Source organism: Lucilia cuprina, chromosome 2 (assembly GCF_022045245.1).
Source record: "Lucilia cuprina isolate Lc7/37 chromosome 2, ASM2204524v1, whole genome shotgun sequence".
NCBI lineage: Eukaryota > Metazoa > Arthropoda > Insecta > Diptera > Calliphoridae > Lucilia > Lucilia cuprina.
The window spans coordinates 65,266,464-65,275,681 of NC_060950.1; the positions used below are offsets into that span (position 1 = coordinate 65,266,464).

General features: G+C 29.8%; 12 non-coding genes across 12 annotated transcripts; all 12 read left to right on the forward strand.

Moving 5' to 3' along the window:
* Positions 1–535: 535 nt before the first annotated feature.
* Trnaq-uug lies at positions 536–607 on the forward strand. The gene has a single exon. It is a non-coding gene; the product is annotated as a tRNA-Gln (tRNA).
* A 444-nt stretch (positions 608–1,051) lies between these two features.
* Positions 1,052–1,123, forward strand: Trnaq-uug. The gene has a single exon. It is a non-coding gene; the product is annotated as a tRNA-Gln (tRNA).
* Positions 1,124–1,471: 348 nt separating this feature from the next.
* Trnaq-uug lies at positions 1,472–1,543 on the forward strand. Its single transcript has one exon. It is a non-coding gene; the product is annotated as a tRNA-Gln (tRNA).
* A 207-nt stretch (positions 1,544–1,750) lies between these two features.
* On the forward strand, positions 1,751–1,822 carry Trnaq-uug. Its single transcript has one exon. It is a non-coding gene; the product is annotated as a tRNA-Gln (tRNA).
* Positions 1,823–2,068: 246 nt separating this feature from the next.
* On the forward strand, positions 2,069–2,140 carry Trnaq-uug. The gene has a single exon. It is a non-coding gene; the product is annotated as a tRNA-Gln (tRNA).
* A 319-nt stretch (positions 2,141–2,459) lies between these two features.
* Positions 2,460–2,531, forward strand: Trnaq-uug. Its single transcript has one exon. It is a non-coding gene; the product is annotated as a tRNA-Gln (tRNA).
* Positions 2,532–2,693: 162 nt separating this feature from the next.
* Positions 2,694–2,765, forward strand: Trnaq-cug. The gene has a single exon. It is a non-coding gene; the product is annotated as a tRNA-Gln (tRNA).
* Positions 2,766–2,899: 134 nt separating this feature from the next.
* Positions 2,900–2,971, forward strand: Trnaq-uug. The gene has a single exon. It is a non-coding gene; the product is annotated as a tRNA-Gln (tRNA).
* A 110-nt stretch (positions 2,972–3,081) lies between these two features.
* On the forward strand, positions 3,082–3,153 carry Trnaq-uug. Its single transcript has one exon. It is a non-coding gene; the product is annotated as a tRNA-Gln (tRNA).
* A 203-nt stretch (positions 3,154–3,356) lies between these two features.
* On the forward strand, positions 3,357–3,428 carry Trnaq-cug. The gene has a single exon. It is a non-coding gene; the product is annotated as a tRNA-Gln (tRNA).
* A 1,354-nt stretch (positions 3,429–4,782) lies between these two features.
* Trnaq-uug lies at positions 4,783–4,854 on the forward strand. Its single transcript has one exon. It is a non-coding gene; the product is annotated as a tRNA-Gln (tRNA).
* Positions 4,855–5,983: 1,129 nt separating this feature from the next.
* Trnaq-uug lies at positions 5,984–6,055 on the forward strand. The gene has a single exon. It is a non-coding gene; the product is annotated as a tRNA-Gln (tRNA).
* The last annotated feature ends 3,163 nt before the right edge of the window (positions 6,056–9,218 follow it).

Genomic DNA, 9,218 nt, shown 5'->3' on the forward strand with positions numbered 1-9,218 from the left:
TAGACTATAGACTAGACTAGACTAGACTATAGACTATAGACTATAGACTATAGACTATAGACTATAGACTATAGACTATAGACTATAGACTATAGACTATAGACTATACTATACTATAGACTAGACTATATACTACACTATAGACTAGACTATAGACTATACTATAGACTATAGACTAGACTATAGACTAGAAAATAGGATAGACTATAGACTTGACTATAGACGAGACTATAGACTAGACTGTGGACTATGATAGACCATAAACTAGAGTATAAACTTACCTATAAACTAGACTATACACTAGACTAAAGACTAAACCATACACTATACTTAATACTTAACTATTTAGTCTATGAACTAGACTAATGCTCTTCTTTTAATTAACATATATCTTTGTATTCAGCAATAAATTAATTAAAACATTAGTTTGTTTTTGTATTAAATATTTAAAAATTTAATATTTACATATATTTTAATTATAATTATTTTGAAATCCCCCGGAAGGGGTTAATTTTTTGTCATCCGCTTAGATAACGGTTCTATGGTGTAATGGTTAGCACTCTGGACTTTGAATCCAGCGATCCGAGTTCAAATCTCGGTAGAACCTGTTGAAATATAAATTTTTGTCTTAAACTAATGTAAAATAATTATTTACATCTACCCATACTTATGTGTTTTTGTAATAAGCAATATTGTTGTTGTTGCTTTGTAAAAATTGTCTGTTTTCGATAAGATTTTTTTATGATATTTTTATATCTAAGTTAAATATGGACGGATTTTCCTGATTTTAAATAGAAAACTTTTCGAAGGAAAGTCTAACAAAATTATTATCGATTTGGACCCTGAAAATATCTGGGGTCTTAATAATATAGTTTTCAACAAACGGAATGACAAACTTACATACATATATACAATACATACATTCTCACGATGGTGAAAGTTATCATTATGAAAAAGAGTTTAATGACTTATATCCAAGTCGAAGTTGTATTTTATTTGTATAAGTTTAAGTCTTTCAAGGGTTAATTTTTCGCCCAATACCTAGGTAACCGGTTCTATGGTGTAATGGTTAGCACTCTGGACTTTGAATCCAGCGATCCGAGTTCAAATCTCGGTAGAACCTGTAAAACTATAGTCTTTTGTTTAAAAGAAAAAGTTAAAGAGAATTCAATTATTCAGACCCCTAGGAAATCAAAAACATATAAAAAATCATTAGAAGATATATCTATCTGAACGTCTTGAAAGTTGAAAATCATAATCTCTCTCATAGATTGTCTTCAATAAAAAGTTAATTTACATTAAAAAATATTTTTTTTTAAATATTTAAAAACTTTTTTAAAATTTCTTAATTTTTTAAAATTTCATAATTTTTCTAAAAACTTTTGAAAGTTTGTTATTCATAAATTTCAAAACACTTTTTGAGAAATTGTCTCATATTGAATTAAGCTTCTTAATCGGGGTGAAAGTAACCGGTTCTATGGTGTAATGGTTAGCACTCTGGACTTTGAATCCAGCGATCCGAGTTCAAATCTCGGTAGAACCTGCTATTATTTTATATGATATTATGTTAAAGACATGAAAAATCTCTGAAATTTTAACTCATTAACATAAAGAATACAATTCTTAATCAAATATTAAGTTGTTTTGTGTTAAATTTCAGAAACCATCTTTTATCCCAAAAAGTAACCACTTCATGTGTATCAGTTGTTTATTTAATATTTTAAACTACAAAAAAATGTGTTGAGTAACCGGTTCTATGGTGTAATGGTTAGCACTCTGGACTTTGAATCCAGCGATCCGAGTTCAAATCTCGGTAGAACCTGCTAAAACAAAATTTTTGGCAATTTCTCTAAAGATAACACTTATATAAGTAGTTTAAAAACAACTATATATAATGAAAGCTAAATAGATTTCAAATGCTGTAACGCAAAGTGATATCAAGCTAAAAATATATCATTTATATTACAACATTACATCTGTAGACAAAGAATAGAGATGTTTCTCTATTGATCAAATTTTCATCTATATATTTATTCATTGTTTATGAAAAATATAATTTTTGATAACCGGTTCTATGGTGTAATGGTTAGCACTCTGGACTTTGAATCCAGCGATCTGAGTTCAAATCTCGGTAGAACCTGTGCAGATTTTTTTCTTTAATATTACTTTCATAATTATATATCATTATATTCTTGGAATTTTAAAGAGATATAACAGTTGTTCACAGAATCTATGGTGTAAAGATTACCACGTTGGGACTCCAGCAATCTGAATACAGATGTAGATAGAACCAGATAGAACCTTAACATGTTATTAGCTTTCCATTGATATACATATGTATAAATTCTTTGCCTTCAAATTCTTTATACCTATAATCAAACTTAGACCAATAGTTTACCCAACTTTCTAAGTGACAATTAATTGAAAATTCATCTATATTCAAAAATAAACGAGTAACCGGTTCTATGGTGTAATGGTTAGCACTCTGGACTTTGAATCCAGCGATCTGAGTTCAAATCTCGGTAGAACCTGTGCAGATTTTTTTGTCATACCCTTCAACATACAATTTTTATTCAAAAATTCTCTCTATTATCTAGAATATTCGACACTTAAGTCGTTTTCTCACTATTTCTTTCATTTATAAAGTTTTTTGGCTGAACTCAATTGACTAATTAACGTCGCAGTCGATAACCGGTTCTATGGTGTAATGGTTAGCACTTTGGACTCTGAATCCAGCGATCCGAGTTCAAATCTCGGTAGAACCTAAGTTAAATAGAACCTTTTTTTAGCTTTAAATAACACTTTCTACATTACCTAACAGATGACAATCTGCGCTTTTGTAATGAGTTATTTTTATATAACGGATTTGTTATGATAAGGCTTAGCGTTTTAGATTAACGGTTCTATGGTGTAATGGTTAGCACTCTGGACTTTGAATCCAGCGATCTGAGTTCAAATCTCGGTAGAACCTGTGTAGATTTTTTTCGCGTTCACATTTTTATACTTTTTGGATAAAACTTTACTTATAGGATTGTTGAAAAAAGCCTTTAAATAAATAACAAATTTCGTAACGAAACATCCGGTTCTATGGTGTAATGGTTAGCACTCTGGACTTTGAATCCAGCGATCCGAGTTCAAATCTCGGTAGAACCTGTTTACGAATTTTTATGCCTAAAGGAATTTTAATCAAAAAGTTCCAATTAGTAAATCTAAATCGAAAGTGTGCCAATTTTGTAATATGAAAAGATGGCCCCCGCTTATCACATTTGCCAATTTTATTTTACATATTTCTATTTATACACATAAGTAATGTTCCTCTAATTGAAAGATGCAAATTTTATATTCTTAAAATAACCGGTTCTATGGTGTAATGGTTAGCACTTTGGACTCTGAATCCAGCGATCCGAGTTCAAATCTCGGTAGAACCTAAGTTAAAGTCAGATTTTTTAAAATTCTTAATTTGAGAACAAGTTTGATTTAGAATTTACTTCTTTATGATTTTGAGGTCAATGTTTCGTAAGAACTGAATAATAGTAGACATATAGGTTTGCTTACAACTCTGCTTATTAATTAGCAGTTGGTTAACATGGTGGATCACTACTCTCAAAAAATTAAGTAAAGTTAAAAGGAGTGAATATATGTATTTTAAAAACTTCACACCACTCGTCAGATATATAAAAAGATGTTTTCTATAATTCATTGTGTAATGAATATAGTGAACCAACCATTAGTCCAGCTGAGCATTGTTTAATTTTTTTTATCCTACACCACTATTGGGCGAAGGGTATTATGTATTTGTGCTGCTGTTTGTAACATTCCAAAATATTGGCCTTCACTCACATTAAAATATATTAATAGGCTCAGAATCCCTTTTTGAGTTGATTTACCTATGTCCGTCTGTCAGTGTGTCCATGTAAACCTTATGCGAACGCATAAAATATTGATCCCAAACTCACCTTAAATCGGCTTAGCACCACTTTCTGACTCGATTTTGCTATGTCCGTTTGTCCGTCCATCTGTCTGTCCATCTGTCTGTGTGTACGTTCATGCAAACCTTGTGCGCACGCTACAGGTCACAATTTTCAAGATAGTTTGATGGTATTTAGCAAATTCTCTTCTTTTAATCCAAGGACGAAATCTATTGAAATTATTTAAAATCGGTTCATTATTTCGGCAGGCCTCCCCTACCGTACTCCCCGTATAAGGCTTTTGGGCTCGTAATTACATTAAATGTTCTATTATATAAACAAAACTTAGTTTTATAGAATAATTCTAATTCCCAAGGGAAGCGATTATCTTCCTCTTGAGCAGGAACTTTTCAGAGGATATGGAATACAGTTTCTTCTCTTTCACTACCAATATTCATTGAAGACAAGACTAATTTGTAGGAAGTGTATAAAAAACAGAATGAAAGAAGCACTTCCTAGCTATCAATGACAATTTCCATATATCCTCGAATATCGTGGTCATATAGTAACTTAGAGGCCGTTACAGAATGAATCTCAACGCAAAACTATGTATAGAAGTTATATCGCAGTTTCTCTTAGAATCATCTGTACGCATACTAGCTATTATATCGATGCTATCTGCTAGAAGACATTAAGATTGTAAATGTTCTTTCAAAATCCATAGATATATATTTTGGAGGAGATATATGTATATCATGGGGGTCATTTTGTAAACGTGTCCTATTTTAGGAAATTTAATTTATTTCCAGTAAGTACCAACCAAATCTTTGTCAATTAATTTTAAATTCAGTTATTTCCACGCCAAATTTATAACGGTTCTATGGTGTAATGGTTAGCACTCTGGACTTTGAATCCAGCGATCCGAGTTCAAATCTCGGTAGAACCTGGTATATCTTCTTTTATGATGCTCACTTAACATAATTATAATGTGTAAAATCGATTGTTATTCTTTTGGCCCTAGTGCAGATCCACGAGGGGGAAGGAAATTTCCCCTCCGCCCTTCCAAAAACGAAAATTTTTCATACAAAATATAAATATTAGGAAAAAGAAAATAAAAGTGATTAAAGATTTTCGTCCTTTTGGTCCTAGCTTCTTTTGTTTCGTTAGAAAATTGACTTTTGGGTTTTGTGATCACAGATTTTCGTTTGACCTAAGGTCTACTACTCTATTTTTTCCAGAAAATCGTCTTTTAGGTTTCCACTGAAAAGTATCGAAATTTATTAGAAAATACAACTGATCACAGATTTTTATTCTAGTTTCTAGTGATCAAAGATTTACGTCTTTTTGGCCCTAGCTCCTTTTGTTTTGTTAGAAAATGGACTTTTGGGTTTTGTGATCACAGATTTTCTTTCGACTTTAGATTCTCTATTTTCTGCAGAAAATCGTGTTTTAGGTTTTCACTGAAAAATATCGAAATTTAGTAGAAAATACAACTGATCACAGATTTTCATTCTAGTTTCTAATGATCAAAGATTTTCGTCCTTTTCGCACTAGCACCTTTTGTTTCGTTAGAAAATAGACTTTTGAATTTTGTGATCACAGATTTTCTGTTCCTAACTTCCCTTTTTTCACCAGAAAATGATCTTGTAGGTTTTCACTAAAAAATATCGAAATTTTGGGTAGAAAAGATAAGCGATCGCAGTTTTTCATTCTTTTGGCCCTTGCTCCTCTAGTAAACCAAGAAAACGAAATTTGGTAGTGGTGATCACAGATATTTTCGTTTAGTCCTAGATCTAGTTTAACCAGAAAGTGGACTTTTATGGTTTCACCTAAAAAAGCGATTTTTAGTAGAAAATAAAAGTGATCACAGATCTTCATTCCTTTGTCAGAATATATTTATTTATAAATTGTAATCGTATGTAAAATATATTTAATAAATTATCTAATTTGTATAATTATTTTAAATATTTTAATAAGTTTTAAAAATAATCAAAAATTACTCAGAAAATACAGGGTGCGAACTCACATTGCTGGAAACAATGAAAAATTGTTAATTATTTACGCAGAATTATAACGGTTCTATGGTGTAATGGTTAGCACTCTGGACTTTGAATCCAGCGATCCGAGTTCAAATCTCGGTAGAACCTTCAACATTTATTTTCATATTTTACTTTAAAAATGCATTTTAAATAGATTTTTTTTACACAAAATTTTAACTTTAAATTTATTTAAATTATTTTCTTTATTATTTACATATTAAATATCTTACATTGTCATTAATTTGTAGATATTATTTTACAAAATATCTCATTAACATGATTATACATGTTGCATGGTCACGTGGACATACAAGACAGCATTAATAATTTAAAATGACATATCGCTAGCTGAAATATAAAACATCAATATGATAATTGTTTTGAAATGAAATCTTAATCAATAAAAAACAATTTTTTCCATAAATGACCCCAAAAAAGTTGATAACAAATTTTCAAAGTTTTCAGTCAAGCGGTCTTTAGCATTTCTCACGACGTTATCTTACATTAAATTTCATTTTGCAATAGAAGCATGATGCATAGCATTTTTAATTAATGCAAAATATTGAATTACTATTCATACTTGCAAACCAAAACCAGTAAACTAAACCAAACATATAACCTCTTCTATACAACCAACAAACAATTGGGATTATTAACCATATAAGGAGGACAACACATGTAAACTATAACATAAAAAGGAGTCATAATTTACAGCTAAAGGAAGCAAAAGACAAAATCCTAAAAAATATCAAAATTCACAATAGTTTAGTTAAAATTAAAACTTTCTTTACAAATAAATTTTAAAAAGCTAAAACACTTTAAACATACCAACCTTCTTACGTTCTTTTAAGAATAAATTATAGATTTTTCAACAAGTATTTAAAGTGCCGCCTTGATGCCTTCTTTCTTTCTGCAAATTCATTTTAATATCTATTAAAAAAAACAATGAAAAATGAAAGATAAACATTTATTTCTTTAATAAAAAAAAACTACTTATAGCGGTCATTAATCACATTAATAATTTTAATTATTGACGCGTCTGTTTGATGCTTCAGATTTTTTATATATGAATGTGTTATAGATATGACATGAATTGCCTCGGGGTCAAAGAAACCACTTGAAGTGAATGGAAAATATTTAGAACAATTGAATGAATCAGATGAATATTGATCGAAGGCAAATAAAAGAAGAAGAGGGCACAGAAGAGATAAGAAATATAGGTATATAAAGACAATTTTTGGGCTAACGAGTTAACATAATGTGATATATGAAACAGAACTAGAACTAGAACATAACTAGAACAGAACTAGGACAGAACTAGAACAGAACTAGAACAGAACTAGAACAGAACTAGAACAGAACTAGAACAGAACTAGAACAGAACTAGAGCAGAACTAGAACAGAACTAGAACAGGACTAGAACACAACTAAAACGGATCTAAAACTGAAAAAGGACTAAACTAGAATATAACAAACTGACAAGCAAATTTATAACTCATTAATATCCGGTTAACAATCATACACTAGTTTCATTTTATTTCTTAGCTGGATTTTTATGGGCCATGTCACAGTGGCAACAGTAAATATCTGTGTAAGGAAGATGCATTCTTTTGCATTCCAACAAATATAATAACTCGGTATGTATGTGTATGAACAGGTTTTCATTCATACATTTAAGATTGTCACATGACATTTTGTTTACAACTCATTCATACTGCTTCATTCCCATGGACTTTTTCTCTGACAAACACCCTTTCGTAGCAAGTATTTTTAATTTTACTACCATTTCATTTGTGCACATATTTGTCATAACATTGAAGCTAATGCAATTGTCCTTTTAACTCTATAAACTGTGCGCTCTTTTTTTCATTCCTTTATAAGGATCAAATATCAACTGTTATAGACATATGTATGCACATGCATACAAACTGAAACAGAAACGAAGAAAAAGAAAACATGAAAATAATCCAAGAAATCACATATGAAACGTTTACAATATTTGCATTTTATTAAGATTTTTTTTCATTTTTCATTTAATCTAGATAATAAGTTTGTATGCTGAAGGCTTGTGCAAGTATATTTTGTGTCATGGCAAATAAGGTTTGGGGATTAAAAGGATATAAATACATATATTGAGGATATTCACAATGTAATGGTTTTGTTATGGAAATAATTCACTGTGTCTTATAATGTAATCTAATTGGAATTTTTCAATCTTTTTGCTTTGTGTTTAAAAGGTTCGTGTCTGTACTTAGATTTCAATTTATGATGATCTTCTATTTAAAATCTACATTAGAGGGCACTACAATATTGTTCTTCAAAGGGTGTTAATCTATGCTAAACAGTATTAAGGACACAAACTATGATCTTGTTGAAAAAAGGCATTGCCAGCTTCTGAGCTTATTTGATAGGAACGATTTTTAATATATTTCTTTATTTTTAGAAATTTCCCAAAAATATTAAAGTTTTCAAACAACATCACAAGTACATGCAATAAATTGCACAGCTGCCATTGTTGAATTCCTAATTACTTTCATATATTAAGTTTTCTTAACACTCTTCAAAATTAAGACATAAAATATTAATTACACTCACTTAACTCAAAAATATGACATTAATAGCTCTTTTCCTTATAACACAATTTCTTCCCAACTCGAGCAAATGTTAAGATAATTACAACCTTTAGCTTTAATTACAAAAAATAGTAATTGTGTAGCAAATGTTTGAAAAATAACTTATATTTCTTTCCTGTACAATTAATATTTTTTCTGTTACACTACTATTGTTTATAACTTTTACATTTTGACTCTTCTAAAGAATCCTTCACATGTATTTATATCCTTGTAAGAAAGTATTATATTACATGTTTAGAAATTCTATTTGTCAATGTGTTGTTTTATTGTTATTATTATAAAGTTTATTGTAGTTGTGCATTTTGTTGGAGGTGTTACGACGATGTTGTTAACGCAATGTTGCACATGGAACACATTTAACTATTTTAGATCGGAAAGATTAATTTCAAAAATGTTGAGTAATAAGATAAATCGGAGTGTAGGGTATATTCTGCAAACGAGAATATAGTCTATTCTATAGTCCATACTGTAGCCTATTATATAGTCCAAACTAAAATCCATTCTATTTTATTTCTATTCAAGTTATGTTTTGTTCTAGTTCTAGTTCTATTCTAGTTCTGTTCTAGTTCTGTTCTAGTTCTGTTCTAGTTCTGTTCTAGTTCTGTTCTAGTTCTGTTCTAGTTCTGTTCTAGTTCTGT